Genomic DNA, 22,925 nt, shown 5'->3' with positions numbered 1-22,925 from the left:
CTGTCATTAAAATGTTTGAGAGCTGCTCTGTGTTGTGTATAGCTGCTGATCACTTCCTATTTAAAACCCGTATTCAGCCTCAACCCTTGAAATCATCCATGTACATTGCTTTCCACTTAATTTAATGAATCTGATCCTTCATTTAACGCCATCAAACCCTCCCATTTTTACAGTATTTTACAAACACTCCAGCTCCCACCTCTTGCTTTGATTAAGAGGTTGCCTTCAGTTCAGCACTGGCCAGCCCTTTCCCATGCAGGAGTGGCAGAGGAGGGATTAGAGAGAGCAGCAGCTCCCAGGAGCAGGGCCCAGAGCTCCTGGAGGAGAGCTGTGCACACAGCCTGGAGTGAGCCTGTCCTCCCAGAGCTGTGGATGGAGTTTGGTCATTGCTTGTGCTGGGGTTTGAGCTGCTGCTGTCACCAGCAGGATGCTCTGACCCAGTGGCTCATGCCATCCCTGGCCATTTAAACAGGGAATATCAAAAAGCAGGTGGGAGGCTCTCCCAGATCAGAGTTGCACACCACAGTAAATTGTGCTGGTCTATGACAGCTACCAACCAAACCAGATATTAGTAAAATGGGAAAGGTTTCTACGAGAGCTGCAAATCAAATCAAGTTATCCTGTAACTTTCTCCTGGCATCCTTCATTCCAAGGCATTATTTGCTGGATCATGGACTGTAATTTCCTCCTGTGGCAATGTGATTTTCCCTTTAGTCTAGCAGACAAAACTGCAACATGACCCAGATGTTGCAATCCCACACAGTACAAATTTATCCAACAATTCAGGTCCATTCTTTACCAGTGACTATTCAGGAGTGTGGGAGTGGACAGGCACAGTGGGTTCCTCATCCATGGAAATCCCCAAATCAAAGCTGTCCATTTTTCTGGAAGATACAGCAACATTCACCAGGCTCTAATTCAGGAGTAAGCAGCTTGTGCTGTCCCAAAAGGCAGATAAAACAATTATAGTGCTCCCTTCTGATTCATCATCTGTGATAGACTGTTTGGGTTGTGCTGTGCACACAGCAAGGCTCTGAGGAGTGCTGCCAGTGGGGCTCTGCCTCAGTTTAATCTGTTGCCCATCTCTTACCAGGGGTTAGAAACCATCCCTGGAAGAGCTGAGCCTGTCTGCCTGACTGTGATGCTGCAGTGGCTCTGATGGGGAGAGTGCAATGCATGGACAAACCAGTTTAAAAAGGGCATTTTTCTGTAGAAAATTCAGTGCCAAGCAAAACTAACTCAGGCTCAAGGGAAGGGACAGAAAGAGGAAGCTAAGAATCAAAGCAGGAAATCACTTATGTGCCAAAGAGCTGCTTTGAAGTTGTGAAAAAACCTTTTGGCCCCTGCTGAGCAAACCCAGGTGCCTTTCCAGGGTGCCCAGAAGCAGAAAGGGTTAATCCAGCCACACTCCAGCCCAGGCAGCTCCTTCCTGCACGGGGCTCTCTGGGAATGAAGTCATTAAGTGCAACTGTACAGATCATTCTTCCAAATGTGAAAAATGTGACTAATTTTCCGGCTTCAGCCAATTATGACCTGCCAGGACTATCATAACAGCCCATAAATAATGTGTAACAAAATCATGGTAATGAGTTTTCTAGAAGAAAATTAGACCCTCCGTGTCTTAACTCCATAAAATTACTCTGCTTTTAAGGGCTGCCTCCATCATTCCCAGCACTTCCCATGGCTTTGCTGGTCACCCCCCAGGAGTGACTTGGTCAGGAGTCTGCTGGTCCTGGGCATCCATCAGCTTTCCCTGGTTTGGCTGTTTCCACTTTAAATCAGGCACAGCACAGCTTAACTCACTTCTTGAATGTTTTTTGCTGATAAAACATTTATTTTATCTAGACTCCTTGCTGATTCATAAAATCACAGAATCTTTATGGCTGGAAAAGGCCTCTAAGATCATCAAACCCAGCCATTAACCCACCACCATGCTCACCACTAAATCATATAAACCATGTCCCCAAGTGTCACAAACACTTTCTTTGAACACTTCCAGGGATGGAGATTCCATCACTGCCCTGGGCAGCCTGTTTCAGTGCTTGAGCAGTTTCTCCACATCCTTAGCAGGCCTGGGATATTCAATTGTCCTAAAATAGCTGAGTCTCATCAGAGGAAAGAAAATAATGTAAGGTAGAAATTAATTGTGCAGACACTTCTGTTTCTTTTTCTCACCTAACTCCTCCCAAAACCCAAGTAAGAAGGAAAAAAGAACGAAGAAAATTGTTGTTTCATCATCATCTAAAATCATATATGGTTTTCTCAACAGCTTTACAACCTTGTCTCAGAGAAGTTATTTTCACATCATTGCAGTGTAACAGACTCACACCCAGGGAAATACCAGCATCACTCAGGAACTTCTGCAAATATGAAGAAATTTATTCCCCTTAACACAGTAAGGGCTTTTCCACAGGAGGCTTGTACCCCATGGGATGAGAACTGCTATTGCATCAGTCCTGCTGAAAGACAAAAGGTGGTTTTAAGTGGGAAGATTCGTTTTCTATTTCCCAGTTAACTACAGTCACCCTCACTCCTAACTTTCCTAAATGATATAATGCTTCCAGTTGGTTGCAATGACCAAATGGATGTTATGAAAAACAGGTTTCCTGCTCAGAGTGAGGGCATGTTTCATGAGCTCCACTAAATCAGTTATGAGATATTTCAACAGCAGGCTGAGCCTTGACAGAGAGAAGAATGGTCTGACTATTAGCAAACTAAGTGTCCCTAAAGTATTGAAGTCTTTTGCAATTCTGCTGTGCCTTTAAAGTGAAAAATGAAACATTTCCAGGCATATTTCACCTGAAAGGAAGAACAGGCAGTGTTGCTCCTTCTCCCTCTACTGAGGCACAGTTTCTCTGGCACCAGGAGCCTGCAAGTCAAGGGACACAAGTGGGAAAGGCAGCACAAGCAGGACTGGGATTGATCTCAGCCCCTTTTTCCTCTCTCCATCTCCCTGGTAGAAATAATAAGCCAGCATGGGCAACTACCAGATGGATTGGAAACATGGAAAACCTGTAGCTGAATTTATGCAGAGACATCACTTTTCTCTGCTGTAATGGAGAGAATTGGACATATTGAATTGCTCACCACACAGATATGGAATTTTGAAAGCCCTTACTATTGCACAAATGTTGACAGGATATTTTATTTACTGCATCATTAAAGGTTAAAGAGACTCATTCTCCAGAGGATTCATTTTTTCAACTCCTAATATCAATTAAAGCTAATTTCGGCTCTAACTAATGATTAACATAAAATATGGAAAAAGCTCTAACTGAGCATTTCTGTTCATTACTCCAATTCTCTTGTATTGCTGGGGCACTTTATAGGTACTGATGCAGCTTTGTATCACCCATGACGCAGATAATTTTCCCCTCTAAGGTTTTTTGTTTTGTTCATGAAAATGCTGCAAATATGCTCAAAATACCTTCAATCATTTGGAACAAAATTTTTATTTAACCATTTCATAGCTGATGATTCTCCATGGGCTTCTGTGCACAGTTGGGTACAATTTCTGGATACAAATGTACCTTGTTCCAAGGCCTGCAGCTCCCAGACCATTCATATGTATAATAAATAAGCCCACTCAGAGGTACTTGTGCAGCCACAAGTTTGCAAATGGAGTGGGGAAGACACTATAACTGTTCAAGGGAAAATGAAAAACCTTGCCTGCCATTTATGAACTGAAGCCAGTCCAGCACAGCTGGATGCATTTACCCATTTTTACTTGGCAAAATACTGATTCCATCCACACAGCACGGGGAGCCCAGGAAAGTGAGCCACAGTTCATCTCCTGGACTGTGTCAGAGTTTGTGCAGCCCAGCTGAGGGGACACAGGTGCCACACCACAGCTCCCCCATCCTGGGGCTGTCCAGCTGGTTTTGCTTTGAAATTGGAGGTAGCAAAATTGGAAAACACTTTTGGAGAATAGGGCCCAAAGACAAACCCAAGCACAGCCTTGGACTAACCTGCCATGAGCCTGTCTAACCTTTTCAGGACTTGTCTACTTGTATCCTAATTTCAGGCTATTTATTGTTAACAAGCACTAATCTGGGATCAATCAGTATCCAAAGGTCACAGCAGAAGCCAGAGGGAAGGCGAGGAGTGGTGCAGATGCTCTGAGGAAGGTCAGCTGCTGCCACTCAGGCTGCTCTGGGGTAACCACACATCAATCACCCCTCCAGCAGCCTGAGCCTCATCCAGGGGAGTCAGCAAGAGCCTGCTGCTCCCAGTGACTGGAACAGGCTCCAGGGGAAATCTGCAGGATGTACAAGTGGGACAAATGCCCCTTGCCAAGAAGGGAGTGTTTCCATGCTGGCTTCACACTCCTGTGCCCAGCGCAGCCCTGGCCCAGGGCTCTGCACTGAGCTACAGCTGCCTCAGACAAACCCCTGGACAAACTCATTTTTCCTCACATTTCCAAGACTGCAAGTGGCTTTCTGCTCCCCTGTTCTGCATTTTCATGTTCACTTTCAGTGCCTGGAATTCACTCAGCTGGGAGGAAGTGAAACTGCTCTCCTGAGTGGAAGAGCCACCTAATAAAGTTTTAATGGAAGATATCATTTCTAATCTTTACATTACATTAAAAGCCAGCTGGGAAATGAAAGCCCATGAGGGTTAGGAGTGTTGGAAACACTCAGCAAGACAGCCTTATCTTCAGGGAGTTCACAGCATGAGTGTTGCCCTAAGGAACAGGATTTGCAGCGAGCACAGAGCTGGGGCTGTTACAGAGTCAGCAGCCATGTGTAGATACAGGTGTTTATATATCTGTGCATATCCACACACCCAAAGGGCAGAGGCATATCTCAGCCTTTGGACAGACTCTCCAAACCCAGCTGAGATATCCACCTGGGAGTGTCTGAGGGATAAGCTTGGAGCCCAGGCCATGGCAGGGAGCTGCTCTGCACCATGATACTCATTTAAACACCAAAATCACTGCCATCTTCAGGGCTTTTCTGTGACTTACACAGAATTGGTCTGCTTGAGTTCTTCAATACCCCACAACCTGAATTTCAGAAACCTTCCCACCACCAACTCCTTGCTGTGCTGAACATCCACACAGCAGCAGGAGCAGCCACAGGGATCTGTTTCCAGGTGCAATAGCAGAATTGAGCAGTTTTCAGGCTCCCTGTGGAGGGACAGAAACATTCAAGCACACATCAGAAGGACAATTAAATGGGCAAAAGAGTACCATGCATTTTTGAAATCCTGGCCTTGCAATTTAAAAACCCTGCAAGTTTTGGTTGGCTGAGGGGGACCATGTTTAGTGATTGATGTTCCTTCTCCCAGGTCAAGAGAAAACAGCATCAAGTTGCTCCAGAGGAGGTTTATGTTGGATATTAGGGAAAATGCCTTCATGGGTAATGAATCAAGCTGCTCAGGGAAGTGGTGGAGTCACCATCCCTGGAAAAGTTGAAAAACTGTGCAGCTGTCACTTGGGGACACAATTCTGGGCTTGGTCTTGGGGGTCTTTTCCAACCTAATCAATTCACGATTCTACAACCACCACCAAGAGGAAAACACATTCAAAAACTGTTTTAGACTAGCAAAAGCCAAACTCCAAAAAAATTGCCAGAGTATAAATCTTCTCAGAGAGGCAGCAGGCCCCAAGGTGGCAGCAATGAAGTTTCTGCAACAAGAACTGAGAGCTTCCAAAACCAGGGACCTGCCAGGGTGTCCAGGCAGCAGCTGCCCCAGGGATGTGCTCAGACCCTCTGTTGAGCTGACCCTGCTCTAAGGACAGCAAGAACAATGAGAAATTAAATTGCACTGTCACAAACCCCAGCACACAACAACTCCTGGCACTGCTTTGGTTTGTTTATTATAAATCCACGTTGGCTTTGTGTTGGGTTTTCTGCCTTCTCTCTGCTTGCTGGCAGCAGCTCCAGAGAAGATCTTTGGAATTTTGCTGAAAGTTTCAGATATTGGTTTCCTTTGCAGCACCTGCTCCTTTGTAAGGAGTTAGAAGGTCCCTGCAGGCTCCCTCCCTGAGCACACAGCACAGCTGCACAGCTCATTATTTGCCACATTTATTATATAATCACCAAAACGTTGGAGGTTTAAACCTTCTTGTCTCTTGCCCATCTCTGAACTGGCTCCCAGGTGGGGTTTGAGCACCAGCAGCTGGCCCAGGGGAATATTTCTGTTCTCCAAATCACCCCTGGAGCCACAAGGAAGGAAAACAAACCCTTGGATCAGCCTCTCCTCACTGCTGAAAGAGCAATGCAGGGAAGAATCAGGCAGAATTTGGCTGGACACGTGCCCAGTGTGATCCACATGTGCTTCTATCCCAGGGCAGCCTGACCCCCAGAGCTTTTCCTGACAAAAATCTGCTGAAATCATCCTTTTGAGTATTCATCTTTCACCTGTAATTTAATTTTAAATCTATTTTTTTTTTTGGTAGGAGTTGCTGGATCTCATCCAAAATTGCTTTCAGAAATCTGGGAGATGTGAGAGGGGCTGTTTTCCATGGAAAACCTCTTCTCACTGCAGCCCTGGGGTGCAGCCACCAGCTCAGTCCCAGGGCTGATCCCTGGGCAGAGGGAGAAATCTGGATTGATCATCATGGACCTGTTAGACTGGCCTGCCAGGTGAGACCCCCAAAACCTTCAAGCCTCCTACCAAAAATCAGTAAATAAAAAAATTCTGGTTTTGGGATAAGAGGGATCTGAGGTTTTTTTGTTTCGTTGTTTTTTTTTTGGTTTTTTTTTTTTTTTTGTTGGTTTTTTTGGGGTTTTTTTTTATCATTCAGGTGCTTTCTCAATTAAATCTTGTGGAATAGAGTGGGTACAACTGATGCTGAGATGCTGGGAAGATGGAGCAGCAGCTGAGAAAGGAGAGAGGATCTGAAGCTTCAAACACACCACAGGCAGTGGGTGGGCTTTTTGAATAAGGAAAAAAATTCATTAACTCTGTGTCAAAGATCACACAGAATTTAACGAAAATCTTAAGTAAAAGATGCCAAGTGTTTCTGAGGAGGCCTCCTGGATCTTTCCTTGAAGATCTGCAAAGAAATGTGAAGGAAAAGCTCCACTTTCAGTATCATACTGTGAGATTAAATGTTATCCTGCTACACATTCTTTTTTTTATAGCCCACTTTCTATTTTTATTCCTGTTCTGCTGTAGAAGTGTTTGCTAATAATATATGATAGGATGCTTTGTCATGAAAAAACCTTGTATCATTTATCTGTTTCTGAAAAAAGAAATTCTCAGTACAAATCTAATAAGGGAAAAAAATCCTATTCTAGCTCCTGTTGGAGGAAAGGGATTGATTTATGGAGAGAGATGAAAAGCACTAAGTATGTATTGCTTGGGAAAATGAGGAATTGTAGAGAACTGTCTTTATGCATTTGAAGGGTGTAAACATCAAAGAGGCAGAAGAGCTATTTAGAGCATTAGGAGGAGGCACAACCAGGAGACAAGAGCTGAAATTAAATGAACATCCTTAACTTAAAAATCATACTTCTGCCTGCAAATCTATTTCCTGGTATTATTACTTGCAGCACCTTAATGAGTATAAATGAAGCTTATAGAAAAAACCACCAAATCTATTTTTCATATGCAATCAGCAGATCTTCCTGTAATGTTTCTAAAGCCCAGATCCAGCACCTAAAACAGAAATTTGGGGAGAAGAGCATCCTTTAAGCCTCCTCCACCTTCCTATTGCCCACCAGATGTTGATGAGTACAATGGGTCACTTCCCCACCTCCCTGCCCTCTGACTGCCCTGTGTGGTCAGTCTGGGACCAGACTCATGGGGGCTGAGTGGGTTTAAGAGCTTTTACTGCAGCCAAAGGAGAATTCAGGCAACCCTTGTGAGAAACAGGAGCATCCTGGCCCACACCCTGCAGGACACCCATCCCTGATCCTGCAGGATGCCCAAACCTGCCTGCAATTCAGCTAATTGCCCACAGACCTGAGCTGAAGCACCAGGGGAGGAAAGGCTCTGGAGGAAATCAGTGCTTTGCTCTCCTCAAGGCTTTGCACAATGCTCCAAAATCACCTGACAGCCCACAGGGACCTCAAGGATGAAGTTTTGGAGTAAGGAGAGCTCAAGGACAGAGCTCTGCTCTCCCCCTGCCCACCTGGGGTGGGATGGCAGCAGAGCTGTGCCAGGCTCCAGCTGAGCCCACCCTCAGCCTGGCAGGGGTCTGCACATCCATATGGATGTGCCTGGATAATTGGAAATAGCATTGCAGCTGAAAAACATCACTTGGTTACACAATCCCTTCTGAGCCCGACCAGCCAGCCCAGCATCACAAGGCCTGTCCCTCTCTGTGCCTTTTCTCAGCAGCATTTCACAGGTGACAGATGCTGGAGGTGGCAGGAAAGGACTCCCTGCTCTCAGCCTCCCCAGAGAATCCTCAAATCCTTCCAGAATTACAGACACCTTTTATATTATTTTTTTCTGCCTAGGTTTTTCATCTAAGGACAAGACTGCAGTCTCATATTAGCCACTAAAGTGAAGTAAAGGAGGTGCTTTCTGTGCTCCCTCCTTCACCAGCAGGAAAAGGGGTAAATCCCAGGGGAACAGAGGCAGCAGAATTGCCAAGTCAGAGCACAGAGACCATGCAGGCTGTGGCTTCCCAAACATCCTGATCCCTTCAGTCAGAAACCACTTCATCATCAAACACAGCATTTCATGTGCATAAATAAAAAGGAAGAGAAATGATTGCAATAAGCTTCTGATAACAGCCAAGGTTCACAACTGAATCTGTGATATTTTAACAGAAAGCATACATTAATGTAAAATAAACATGATGCCTGTGAATGACAGGCTCTGATTTATATTCCTGATGTTTCCAGCCCTTCAGCATCATAAGAACATTGTAATGAAAGATGTTCAGCAGCAAATAGGAAAGGCTGGATCTCTGTGGGTAAGAAGGGAATTACACTGCTTCCCAAGCCCCTGCCTGGGGCCACCAGGGTCCCACGCTTGTTCACATGCAGAAACATCAGCTCTGAAGGGATGGAGCTTCTGATGTACTCACAGCTCTGTGCAAAGCCTCAGCAGCTGAGGAAAGTTTTTCCCAACTGCAGGGCAGCAGCTGTGGTGCTCAGACACGGGCAGGGACACAGGGCTGTCCTCACCCCACCTGGACATTCATTTCCCACTCTGCAGCCTGTGCAGCAAACTCACAGCAAAAGGCACAAACCCCAAACATCAAAATAACATCTTACCAGGCTGGGGAAAGGCCACGTTCCCCAGGTGGGTGCTGGGGCCCAGGGTGAGGCATGGCTGTGCTTTCACTGCAGACCTGCACATCTCCAGCTGAGCTCAGGAGAGGAGCAGCACACCCAGGCTGAGATTAAATGGGCTCTGGACACCTGGGTGGGGGTAGAGCCCAGGTGAGGCTGGGCAAGGTCTGCCTGTCCCACACATCCTCAACTGGAGGAAATCCCTGATGGTTCAGGACCTGTCTAGTGGAGGTCTGAGGGTCTCCAGGTCTGGAATAAATCCCAAGAGAACCAAGGGATGCATAGTACAGGTGCTCACCACCCATTGACCCATGCCCAGCCTGTCCCCAGCAGCCAAGTGCCTCAGTTATACACTGAGCATGGTGGCCCAAGGCAGGAACATCCCTTGGGCCACTCTGGGTCACCTCTCCTGGCCATGGAAGGCAGAGCATGAGACCCTGAAAAGTTCTGGACTCAGGGTAAATCCCCTCAGCAGCAACTCAGCCATCAGTGTCACCAGCACTGAGCCCAGGGCACTGCACTGAGAAAATTAACTCTATCCCAGCTAAAGCAGGACAGCTCCCTCTGTCCTTTTGTGTCCCCATGCTGTCCCTCAGGCTCTCCCCAGCTGGGGCAGGAACTGGAGCAGAAAGGCACCAGCCCAGCAGGAAAAGCTGCCACAGGAACCACCCTGCTGAGATCCCTGCAGCCTCAGGCTGCTGCAGGAGATGCTCCACGCCAGGGCACGTGGCTCTCTGAGGGACACACGAGCCCATTTATTTCAGGAGTGAATTTGCCCTTGGGCTGGAGCTGCTCAGGATGAAGTTGGACACGGTGACCTGTGGAAAGCACTTGTTCAGCACCTGGTTCAGTTGAGAGTCCAATTTGCAAACAGTAAAATCTGGATGCTCTACCAACCAGAACATGTCCAAACATTGTCAGAGATTTCTGAGGTTAGGATTTTCCTGTCTCTTAATGGAGTTTCATTCTCAGGGCACTGTATCCATTTCACAACACATTTCACTGTCTCCTATATAAATATCCTTTCCTCAGTCCTTCCCTTAAAAGGATGAACAAACTCCCCAAAGTATCTAAAGTTCTTCTTGTGGTCAGTTCTTAAAGCCAAGGTACAAGGAACATGCTCAGAGGTGAGAAAAGAAACTGGGTGTGGGAGCAGCCAGCAGAGAAGAAAAGCTGGAAGAAGAAGGTGTGAAGGAAAGTCTGCCTTGTGCTGGCAGGCCATGGAGATTGGCGCATCTCAGACCTAAAAACCACTACAACACAGCCAAAACCAGGGGAGGCTGATGAATGAAGCCATTACAGGTGACAGGGGACAGAGACACAAAGCAGAGGAGTTGAAGTGTTGCTTAATGACTCGTGTGGAGGTGGAGGAGAAGGTGGAGGGACAAAACATCCCAATCACTGTCAGCTCCTAATGGGTACAAAATGCTCATTGAAAACCCAGCAGAAGGTCACTGGCCCCTGGGGAGCACAAGGAGGAGGCAGCAGCCAGAGCCCCTTGTCCTGTGTGTCACCACAAATTGCCCTGAGCCACCTCTGGGCACATTTTGGTGCTTGGGAACACGTGAGGCTCCAGGGAGTGAAATCAGGTTTGCTTCACAAGTTCCCCTTCCTCCACTGCCTGTCCCCAGCTGGGCCATGCTGGAGCACTGATTGCTGCCCAGGAAATGTGGGATGGGGGTTTTGGAAGCTCACTGCCCTCTGCTCTCTCCCCATCTCTTATAATGTGATATTGTGGGATGGGTACTGTGGCAGGGCTGGCTGGGATGGCTCTGCTTTCCAAAGCTCTGCTCAGAGATCCTGGCAGGAATTGGCCTGTGGCAGAGCTGTGGGAGGCTGCTGCCTCTCTCTGCCCAGGGTTCCTTCAACTTGCCAATAAACTCTATGGGCTCAAAGATGACTCAGGAAAGAAAGAAGCATCTAAAGGCTTCCCCATCCCCAGGCTCCTGGAGGGAGGGAGGCAGGTCTGTCATTATTCACACAACCTGAGTGCAGAGAGGCTGTTCCTGTGCATTGTGTGTGCACTTTTGCATGAGAAATGCTTAAAGGAGGAGTAATTATAGAAGAAACTTGTCTAGTAACTGAAAGAAAAAGCAGGAAAGAATAAGCAGAAATGACTACCTGGGGCACATCAATCAGGGCAGAGCAGTGGAAGATGAGCAGCTGCATCAACTCTTCCTAGGGGCTGCAGCTATTTGTCTAAATTGCATTTCTCAGAAATGTTGAGGAGCACTCCCCCTTCTCTCAAAGCCCAGATGAGAGCAGGGCTCCTTTCTGTGAGGTCTCTTTCCCTCACCCCTTCTCACCCCTCCCCACACAGCTGGGAACTGCTCCCTGCTTTGGGACCTCCTGCTCACCAGCCCACCTAGCACAGGTCTCTGCCCTCAGGACCAAATTTGACTCTGGTCAAATTTTGGCCTCTGCTTTGGCAACCATGGGGCAGTTTGAGTTGCAAACACAGCCATTTACATTTTAAATCATATTCCAGTCTTGTACTTTATAAATCTTGTACAGATTTACACTGTTTGGGGGCAGGAGGATGTGGGGAATTCTCTCCATGGAGCAGCAGAGCTGTGCTGCATTCCTCCATCCCTCAGACCAAAAATGTTTCACCAACTGATTTAATTACACGAAGCTTATGCCAGAGTTATAGAGGGATTATCTGGGTTTTATCATGGTTATTAGAGAAAATGATTCTTTTGTTACTATTACAGAGTTACAAAAAGTAAAGAGGAATCACAGGAAACTTGGCAAGGGCTCATTAGCAGTGTGGTAGTGTCTGCAGAAGCTAATTAAAAATGTCTATACCTCATAATAACCATTTATCTCATCAGAGCCTGCATTCCTTACGTCTCCTTCTGTGGATAGAGTGAGGGGAATGATCTCTGCTCGCTGGTGAGTGCACACACAGCAATACATCTGAGCCTGGCACAGTACAAATGGCTTTGTTCCGGGATGTGAAGCCACCAGAGCTGCTCTTGCCTGCCTGAGCTGGGGCTGCCTGTCCTTGCCTTGCTCACAAGGACACTGAGATGCTCAGGGACCTCCTGAGAGTCACTCCAAGAGATATCTCAGCCAACCACCCCATGCTGGGTGTGACAGGATGGAGACAGTGAGCCTGGGGGAGGTGATGGTTGGGAGGCATGAAAACTGCATTAAAGCAGCACAATGTGTTTGCATTTGCTGTGCCCACAGTCCTGCAGGAGCCACTGGTGCCTCTGGTCTCAGCTAAGCTCTGGTCTGAGTCGGGCAGGATTTCCTCAGACAACATCTGTATCTCCTCTGTCACATCACTCCTTCTTCAGGCCTCCAAAGCAAACAGAAAAATGACACAGCTCCCAGTTAATCTGTGTTATCTGGAAGAAGAAATCAAGGTGAAATTCAGTTTGTCAACAGGGGTGTGAGTGCTGACAGGAGATGGATCGGAACAGGCGATGCCAGCTGTGGTTGTGCCCGACAAGTCATTTCTCACACAATGCCTGGATGCTGATGGATATCCTGGAGATGATGCTTGATAAACTCATTTTGGATTGGAGTTTGAGTTGAAGGGATCTGTGGGGAAAGCAGAGGAATAAATCCCAGAAGCCGTGGTGGTTGTGGTACCATTTTCTGTTGTGCCCTGTGGTCCTGGCCAGCACAGAGGGGGCAGAACTGGGAGGCAGAGCCAGCCTGCCTCACTCTCCAGGGAGAGAAATGTGCTTACACTTTTTAGCCCATCCAAAATATCAGTCCCTTGGATATAAGTTCCTCATTGTGTTTAATCTTTGCACACATTTTCAGTAAAGCAGAAGGAGTGGATTCTTAATAACAAAATCCTTGAGCCCATCCCAGGTGAAGTCAGAGGTAAAATCCCCTGAGCAGCACTGAGATGATGCTTCCTGTCACAGCAAGCACCAAGTCTGAAACCCACTGGCCTCCAAAACAACCTGGCTGGACCTCAGTGCTCAGAGATGCTGCTCCTCCTTGCAAGAGTTCACAATCTCTTGCCCAGCTAAAGGCTCTCCCCAGACATCTGCTTGACACCAGCTGACCAAGGTTTTACTGTGTCTCTGCCCAGACAGAGTTCTTACCCATGACTTGGCAGAAATCAAAACGTTTTTGTCCCAAAACATACATTTTTTATGGTTCCATCCTAAGGAGAGGCTCTGTTAGCTCTCCTGTTACTGTTATTGTTACTGCATGTGAACACAGATGATGAGTAGTGCCTGCTCTCATCCAGCATATCCAGCCTGACCTCCTTGGCAACTGGGAACACTTTTTCTTGAATCCAGTCAATTAAACCTCACCACTGTGCCTGTCTGAGCTCTGTCTGGCTCTCAGAAAAGAAAACCAGGTACTGAAAACCCTGGCACAGCCCCCAGAAATATCACCCTCCTTTTGAAAACAGCACGATAAAAATCAGGATTTTGCTTCCTCAATTCCTGCAGTTTCTCCTTTTCAGCTTTCCCTGCCAAGCTCCATCCTCAGATGCATTCCTGCCTGGCTCTGTGTTGTGTCAGCCTGTCTCCCAGACATCCTCTGCTTTCTGAGGCACACAGCAGCCCAGCTGTGCTCTAGATGGGGAAATCTCTTCTTGCAATGGCAGCAGCCACTAAGGGCCTTGGTGGATGAAGAAACCCATGACTCACTTCCAGGCTTTTCCAGGAGATGCTGGAAGCAGAGGCAGGACATTGAGCTCAGCTGAGATTTCCCAACACAGAAAAGAGTCAAAGAGCTGTTGTAATGTTTGGGTGGCCAAACATGAGTCATTTCCAAGCCTAGATCATGCTTTTCTCCCCTGAAATCAAATTACCTACTAAGCCAAACCAATAATTCCTAATGAAAACAAAATGGAACAGCTTTCCTGAAAAGAGGGGAGTTATGAGGAGCATGAACTTAGCTCCCCTTGGAGTTTATGGGGTGTCCCTTACACCAGGGACCAGGCTGAGAAAAGAGGTGGGAGACAGCACATATCCCATCAGATCCTGTCCTCTGCAACTGGAGTTTTGCAGTGCTGCAAAATCTCACCTGGAAAAAAAAAAACAACAACTCCAAAAGCCTGATGGAGGATGGAGATTTTCTTGTGGTAAATTACTAGAAGAGTAATTACAGTAATTATGCAGTTGAGAATTGTTCTCAAATGTTATCTGAGAATTAGCAGAGATAAGCACAGTGGTATAAACTGTGGTGCAGGCTAAGAAAGGCAGGATTTTACAAGTATTCCATGCATGGAGTGTGAGGTGTCTTGACACACACGTTCAGTAGAAAACAGCTGAAATGAAGGAAGAGATTTGAGCAGTGAAAAATTAGGAGACAGAAAAGAGGGAGGGGGACTAATCAGCATTAGTGCTGCTACAGAAATGGAATTGCTTGACTTGTACAAGGTTACCCATTATCCATCCATGCCATGGTTTTCATCCCTCCCTTGCCTGGGAGAGGGCAGTGATGTCCTTGTGCTGCAGCCTTGGCTCCAGCACAGAGGGGTTAATCTGCTCTCACTCCCCACCTCTTTAAATACGAGTCATAAATGTGATTGTTTGCTTGCTTTTATTACAAGAGCTGTAGCTCTCCTGGAGAAAATACACCTTGCACCAATACACTGGAGTTTTCCAAAGGGAAGTTTAAGTTTCCTTCAGCAAACATAACGGTCACAGGCTTTAAATCTTATGATGTGGGCAATAAGCTGTTATTGGCCACAGCCAAAATAATAGCCAAAAGATATTATTACCAGAGCATAAAAGCAAAATACAAGGCCTCACAGCCCAGAGCCTGCAGCTCCAAACCATAGATGTAACATAACTAACATACACAGATGTAATTCTTTGTATAGCTGCCATAAATACATGGTACATACCTATGGAACTTGCATGCCCACATAAATAAATATATATATGTGTGTGTATTTGAAGTGGCCACAAATGGCATTGGAGAAAAACAAGTCTCTGTTTTTCATTACCACCTGTAATTCCACCTGGGCCCATTACTACTTTCACTGAAGTAATGAATAAAGTAATAATTCTCCCTAAAAGCTGTGTGGTCACCAGCCTCACACATCAATGGAGCACTGGGAACGAGCATTAGGAGTGGTCAGATCCAGGTAGAAGAGCTGAATTTTTCCTCTCTACCCCAGATTCAGAAGAAAAATAGCAGTTTTAGGAGATTCCCATTTATTTTCGTGCTGTAAGCCAGAACAAACTGGAGCTGGGATGGGGCTGCAAGCATCTGGAGGTGCTTGTGAAGCCAGCACTCTGCATGAATTGAAAACTTGGCTTTGTGTCCCTGAATAAATCAAAAATAGTTTTTCCACAGGGACTAAGTGACCTCCCTGCTCCCTTCCTAACTCTGTGTGTTTTATCTGATGGGCTTCAAGAGATTTCCTCCGATTATTGTGAACGACTCTGGAGACACATTCAAAGGATCCTGAGTGCCTTAAAACCTCTCCCTGTGAAGGCAGCCCCTGGAGAAACCGCAGGGAGCAGATGTAAATCTTGGGAGGGTTTATAGCAGCTCCTCCAACATCTGTAATTCCTGTATCAGCAAACACTTTACACATCGCTCTGGGATGCAGAGGAGGGAGAGTTATTTCAGAAAACAACAACTTAACATCTACAGCTCTATATGGCAGAGAAAAAAAAAAAAAGTAATCCCAAATAGCTTTCCTAATTCAGGCTGTATTAAAATGTATATATATTAACTTACAGCATTTCACTCTCATGGTAATTTTCTACTGGCTGGCCATGGACAAACTCTCAGTCACGTCCAGATCGTGCTATGATGACTGCTGAAATAGTTAAATTTTCCTGCTGGCTCTCTTCTAGTGGTTTTCCTTCCTAAAAGAGGAAAATGACTGCCCTGTTCTGGATTAAAGGAGGTGAGTGGGTCAAGAGCAGAGTTTTATTGGGTGGTAAGAGAGGCAGCAGAAATGGGATAAAAAATGAGGGAGAAGGAGGAGGTTTTGGTGCATGTTGGCATTTTGATAGCACACTCAATTCTGGCCAGACTAAACCCTCAGCCTGCTTTGGTTGCAGTGGGATGATGGGTTTGCAGCCTATTTTACAAACCCCAAATGTATTTTGATAAAAAGTGCCACAGCAATGAAAGGAATCGATACAGCAGTGCCTCTGTGTGTGTGTTTTATATTAAGACTTAGTTGATGACTTCTCATCATTTGAAAGAAATGTTCAGCCTCAGTGCTTGAAATTATCCAGCTGCAGCATTTTCTACTCAATCCAATCTCCAGTTAATTTGATCCTTCATTTATCTTGAACAAAGCCTCCTAATAAAAACATTTGTATTACAAATGATACACTTGATCAATGGGATTGCTTTAGGCAAGTATTTGATAATTTGAACACTAGCTATAAAAAGTTCTCATTTAATCAATGTGGCTGGCCAAAATTTGGAGGGAGAGAAAGCCCCAAACCTGCACATCACTGAAGAGCCAGATTATAATTACATATCAGGTTATTTAGATGTTCTTACCAACATTATTGTTAGAATTGGCCAGTGTAATTGGTGTGATATTAGCCTTAATTATTTTTGGTAACACAATTAATTATTTAGTTCACTCAAAGTGACAAGAATGGAATGAATCAAAATAAGGAGCTGGCTGGGCTGGGAACTATTAATTTTCTTTCAATCCCATGATTCCTCCAGTCAAATCAATGAGATAAATAGGCAGATGGAAAAAGCCAGTGGACATTTCCATTGAACAGGAAGAGCATCCAGGTCCCAGGTAAGTCAGGGGATGATATTGGGCCCTTCACAGGGCCTGGGAAGTTTCCCTTGGCATCATTCAGGTCTGGATGATGACTTTTCAAACCTTCAAGATCTTCAAGGTCACAGGCTGCTCTGCTAAGGGGAGTGTGTTCCCCCCAGGCTTGTGTCCAAAGGAGGAAACATTATCCCTTGGCAGCCAAAGTGAATTTCTGCTTTATTGCATCTCTTGCTATCCTTGGATGCTTTGAGAAGAAATCACATTGCTTGGAATGTTAGCCTGTGTTTATTTGCATTAACAGTGGTATTAATCAACATTCTCCTCTGTTCTCCACAGATGGTTCAGGGATGCCTTTGGAAAGCAAAGACAAATTCCAGGTCAGGGTTCCTGTTGCTGTACATTATCATATGTGGAAAGTGAAATTATTCCTCTCCTTGCCCAGCTTTGTGCATCAACACTGAAAAACTTCCCACAGCTCCCCCATCCCTCCTGCACACTGTCTGAGGAGCTTTACTTTGACACAGCCACCAGCAGGTATATCATTGAAAAAGTTCAGAAGGGCTAAAAAAAACATCCACATTGTACATCAGACTATTTCACTTTGTTTCTTCAGCCCTTTTAAATCAGCATTTTTAGGACTTCATTTGAAGTAGGAGACAGGAAGGAGCAGTGAGGACTCTCTGCTGTCACATCATGCACGGGGTTGTACAACACAACAGCCTCAAATCTCTTTCAATCCATCACTTATTTCCCTCTAGAAACCTTTTTTTTTCCCCCTCCTTTCTGAATTGTCTTTGACTGTTATTTATTTATTTGGTTAGTTGACTTCAAGGGACATTTCTCCTGGCTGGATAAAGACGTTTCACAAACAAATGCAGGGGAACATTTGTGATGAGGCTGCGGAGGCAGCGGGTTCCCCTGGGCAGGTAAAGCTTTGTGTCACTCAGCTCTGCTCCATCAGGGAGCAGCATTTTTCACAGCTGCTCCACCAACAGGGCCTGAGGACCAAAGCAAGAGGAATTAAAGGGCTGCTCGAGGTTCTGTGGGGCTCTAAGGGCTCCCCTGGGGAGGATAAAAAAGAATTAGAAAGGGTTTTATTGACATGGGTTTGTTGCCTGTGCTTTGATACACACGCAGAGAGTAATTGTAAGTGTGGGGAGGAGAGCTCTCCACAGCTGAAACTATCATTTATACCCTGTGGAGAGCTAAAAAACTCTCAGTGAAGAACATGGGTAGGCACGACTGCCCAAGGCCCAAACAAGGGGTACTAAACAGGCAGAAAGGATTTACAGAGCAGAATAGATAACATTGCTCCATTTCAAAGGGCTCCGTGGCTCCTGCAGCACCCCAAAACACCGAGAGGGAAAGACACCACCATCAGCAAAACTGAAAAAAAAACCAAAACAAGACACTTCTGGGCAAGGGGAGAGGCATCAGCTCAGCATCTGGAGGGGAGAGCATCTGCTGAGAGACACCTCAACACTCACTTGGAGTGAGAAATCATCACTCTGGCTGCAATTCCTCACGAGCCAGACACACCAAGTGAATGGAATCCACACAAATGAGGTCGTTAGCATAACTGAATACGCTCTTCATTCCTTCAAGAATGAAAAATATGAGTAATTCCCTGGCAAGGCCCAATTACAGCCTGCCAGCACTAGCACATGGGTTATATCTATTATGAAATAATAAGATAACATTAATAAGATTCCCAGAAAGGACATTAGACAGCTAATCTCACGACTGTGTACAACTAGTCTAACTATTCAGGCTGTCTCCAGCCTGCATGGCTCTACACTCTCCAGGTCTTTCTTGCCATTTTCACTGGGAAAAGTTCGGGTCTACCAGCTTTTAAGCAGGTTCTGAGTGGGAAGCAGGGCGAGTGCTCTGGGAGTGCTGACAAACACTGGGTAGCTGCTCTTTTTCCAGGAGTTTCTGTAACAGCCATAAACGTGAGAGGTACAGCAAACAATCACAATCAGTCCTGTGAAATGTCCCTGCAGACAGAGCCATGCTGGCAGCTGTATTTTGGGTCGTTAACCTGAGCTCACAGGCACAGCTCAGACTCGTGCTGGCAGAGCTTCCAGCCCCTCGCTGGACATCACCTGAATAATCTTCCCCATTTCCTTGTGTCCTGATGCTGCATGCAGAACACCCAGAGCTGTTTCACGGGTGTGTCAGCACAGGCAAGAAACTGGGTTTCATCTTTTTGGATGAACATCATCACCCCACCTTCCTGAGACACCCACTGAGCTAAGTTTAAAAGAGAAAGAATGGACAATAAGACATACATGGAGCTGAGCATAACAACACACATGGCTCAGGAGCCTGCTAAGGCAGGAGGCAGCCGAGATTTCCATCAGTGTAATTCGGCGAGATGCATCTGAGGCTCTCGCAAGGAGCATCCAGCTCCCCAGGACCAAGGACACGCCAATAGCAGCAGCCGGAGCCCGGTTTGGCAGGTGGCTCAATTGGCTCCGCAGCCTCCTGGCCCCGCTCGGGAAGGGGAGACGCCGAGTCTCAGCACAGAGGGCTCTAATGAGGATTAATAAGGCGTGTGAAGACGCTCTGTAATTGTCCGCCCGGCTGTTTCCTTTGCACCTTATGCTGCCGTTTACGCTCGTGCAAAGTGGCTGTAAAACGCCCCAGGTTTGATTCAATAGAACTCTGCAGATTTCTTGCACAGGTGTAAATTGCTCTGTGAGGTTCAGGGCTCTGTCTAAATGCAAACTAATGTGATCATCTCTGTTGCCTCTTTTTTTATTTTTTATTTTTTTCCTTCTGTAAACTCCTCTGCAGCCAATTGAACATTTTAGTGCCTAATAAACTACAAAACATCAGGTATTTCGTGCGTGAACTTACGTCCCAGGAATAGAATTTGCAGCGCTGGCCTCAAGGAGAGCTGGAGCTGCATGGAGATGCCAGGGCTGGACCACCAGCACCGCAGCCCTGTGTGCTGGCTGCTGCCCACAGCCGTGGAACACTCACATCATAAACCTCAGGGGCTGGTGCACAGTGACAGCGAGCCTGAACCCAGCAGAAGCCATGAAAAATGAGCTAACGACATAATCCGGGAGGGAACGGGCAAAAAAACAATGCCTGACCTTGTTCAGACATAGGAAAAAACAACTGCAGAACGACAGCAGCTGTAAAATGAGCCTGAACTAAACTGTGTGAGGGAATAACCCTTAAGAGGTGGAAGGCTTTGATAGACGCACTCCTACAGGTAGCTTCAATCCCTGGCAGCTGCAAGGCTTCGGTAATGAATGTCAGACTGCTGGGCAGCTGTGAGGGGAATAAACAGCTATTTGCCTTCAGTGGAAGTAGCATCAGTTTGACATATGACATTCAAATGATAGGAGTTTAAAAGAGTGGTTAAAGCACTGCTGTTTGATTTGGAACCTTGGGCCCGGAGCGGCATCGCCGCCGTTTACCTTGGCTCTGTGGGGGATTGAGTCACTGAGCTTAAAATGAAGATCAAAGTGTTTCTGCAAGTTCAGCCCAAAGTGTGTCGTGTGTCCAGCTGCTAGAGAACGTGTGCTGGAGTCATGGGAGGGGTAAAGATGGGTCTTCCCCCTGCTCTGCTGTGGCCTTTGGCTTGGGTGATGGCTGCTGCAGGACTGAGGAGACACAAGGTGGGAGATGAAATTTTGGGGGATGGGATGAGAAAATCCCATCCCCACAGGGTTATCCCCACCTGGTCCTTCCACAGCACCCCATTTTCCTGCCACCCTCCTTCTTCTCCACATTGGTGGGTTCCTCTTCAAGGCTCTTTGCATTTTGCCTTGCAGGACACCAGCCTGCCCTGCACCATTCTCCTGCTCATTTTAGAGAAACAAGCATTACCAAAACTTACCTGCCTGTTTTAGGAGCCCCTGTTAGGCCCTTGTTCCATCAGCCTGTCAGCTAACCATCAGCACTCATAACCCTTTGATAACCTCCCTGCAGAAGTGCTTTGCCTTGCAATCTTCACACTGAAACAAGAGCTCAGGACCAAAGTTGCTGGAGGAAAAAATCACTGCTTCCTGACCTTTGGGCAGACTCTGTGGGCTGATTATCTCATCGATTTTAACCGAATTGAGCATTCAATACGGGTGTCTGGAGGCCTGTCTCTCCTCAGCAGCAGGTACAGTACAGCACCAGCAGCAGTAATACAGACAACCTCTATGTAATCCAGGGTAAGGGTCAGGAATTCTTGTAAATTGTGGCACACATGATTAGTCCACCTGGCTCTGGCCCCACAGGGGCACACAGGGAGTCCAGGCCATGGTGAGAGCACTTCAGAGAGGGAGCACCCTGTGAAATGGGTGCTCTCACTTGGAAGGAGCCAAAACAACTGAAGCAGAAATGAGAAACCAGATTGGAGTGATGCCACTTGAGGGGGGACTGTCCTTCCAGAAGGAGCTGGTGCTGAGCTGCAGCCTGTTAGCTCTGGGAAGCAGCACTGTGCTACAGGAGGATATGCAGAGCAGAGTTCATGCTGAGAGCCCTATAGTACTCCTGCATGATTTTTAGGGGGAGTGGAGGACTTGCTTCAAGCTGTCAGCAGCTGGAATATATTAGGGGAGCTCCTGAAACACTCTGCTTTAGTTTCCTAAAGAAAAACCCATTTGCTAACTCTGGGACCTTGCTGGAATCTGAATCAAAGCATGGCACAAGGTGGACACACATCAAATTTCACTATTGGCTAAGTGGAAATTTTTAAAAAAATCATAGGAGCAGGTAAACTGAGGCACAGGGGTGTAGAAGAGCACAGTTCCTTTTCCCTAGATATGGTGGAGTGGTGCTTGCTTGTCACTTCTGGAAATCAGACCAGAAAAGACTGACACCAAACATCTTCCAAACTGCTGCTCAGACTGGAATAAACCCAAGAAACAGCATCCCAGGTACTGAACCTGCTGGAAAACTCAGTGTCCAAGCATTTCCCCACTGCAAGATCTCACCCAAACCACTCCCCAAAGCCAAATCAGCTGGCAAATCTCCCTCAGGACACTTGGGAACCCATACAGGCATGTGCTTCCTGCTCTTAAGCACAAAATTCAGCAAAACAAAGATGAGATGTGACAGAAATTTGCAGAAGCCTGCCAGGTACCAGGGATGAGGCAGAGCTGTGTCCATCTCTGCAGCTACAGCAGCACTCCCAGCCCAGCTCTGCTCCACCACTCCCCTGGCACAGGGTGCAGCAGATGAAGATGGCTTTGAACAGACATGAGAGGGGCTGAAACCCTCTGACACCTCCAAGTGAACTGTATATTTCCAAAATGTTAAGCAGCTTTGTGAGAGAGATTATCCTGAAGGATGTTTTCCCTTAGTGTTGACATTTCTGTGTGAGTGATTAATTCCAACACAGGCACGGGGTGAGGAGGCAAAACCCTTTTCTCACTGCCACCAGGCAAGCTCTGGCCTTTGCCCCAGCAAGGCCATTAACTCATCCCTGTGACACTGCAGGTGACTTTGTCACCCTCATCCTCTTGGTCACTCGAGGCACAGACCTGAGGATTTTCCATGCCCTTTTTTTATGATGGCACAGGCACTTCTCAGCTGTTTGTCCTCCAGGGGTCTGACTGCCTGTACATTTAGTCCACGTGCTGTCACAAACATCCTGCCTTGACATTGGAAAAGAGGACAGCAGCAGCTGAAAACAAAGATGGATTGTCACTTTGGGACACTGGGAGCAGAAGGGAGCTGCAGTGCTGCAGGTGACCAGGACAGAAGGGCAAGTCATGGCTGCCTGAGCTTCTGGGAATTTTCTAACCCTCTCACCCAGCTCACTGATGACTCTCTAGAGAAGCAGCCTCACTCCTCCCCTACACTTCCAGTCAAGGGTGTCTTTCACTGAGAAATTTAATTTGCTGCAGAAATGTTATATCCCTTTTGAGGTTTACTACTCAATTCCTAAAAAATACAGAAAATAAGTATGAAAAGAATATATAATAATATAGGTATAATCTAGCTACCTCTAAATAAAAGAATATAAAAGAAATATAAAAACTGCTATGTAGTGAATAAAGTTCTTTTTGCAATAGGAATCA

Source organism: Erithacus rubecula (assembly GCF_903797595.1).
Source record: "Erithacus rubecula genome assembly, chromosome: 17".
Taxonomy (NCBI): Eukaryota; Metazoa; Chordata; class Aves; order Passeriformes; family Muscicapidae; genus Erithacus; species Erithacus rubecula.
This window is presented reverse-complemented; position numbering follows the sequence as displayed.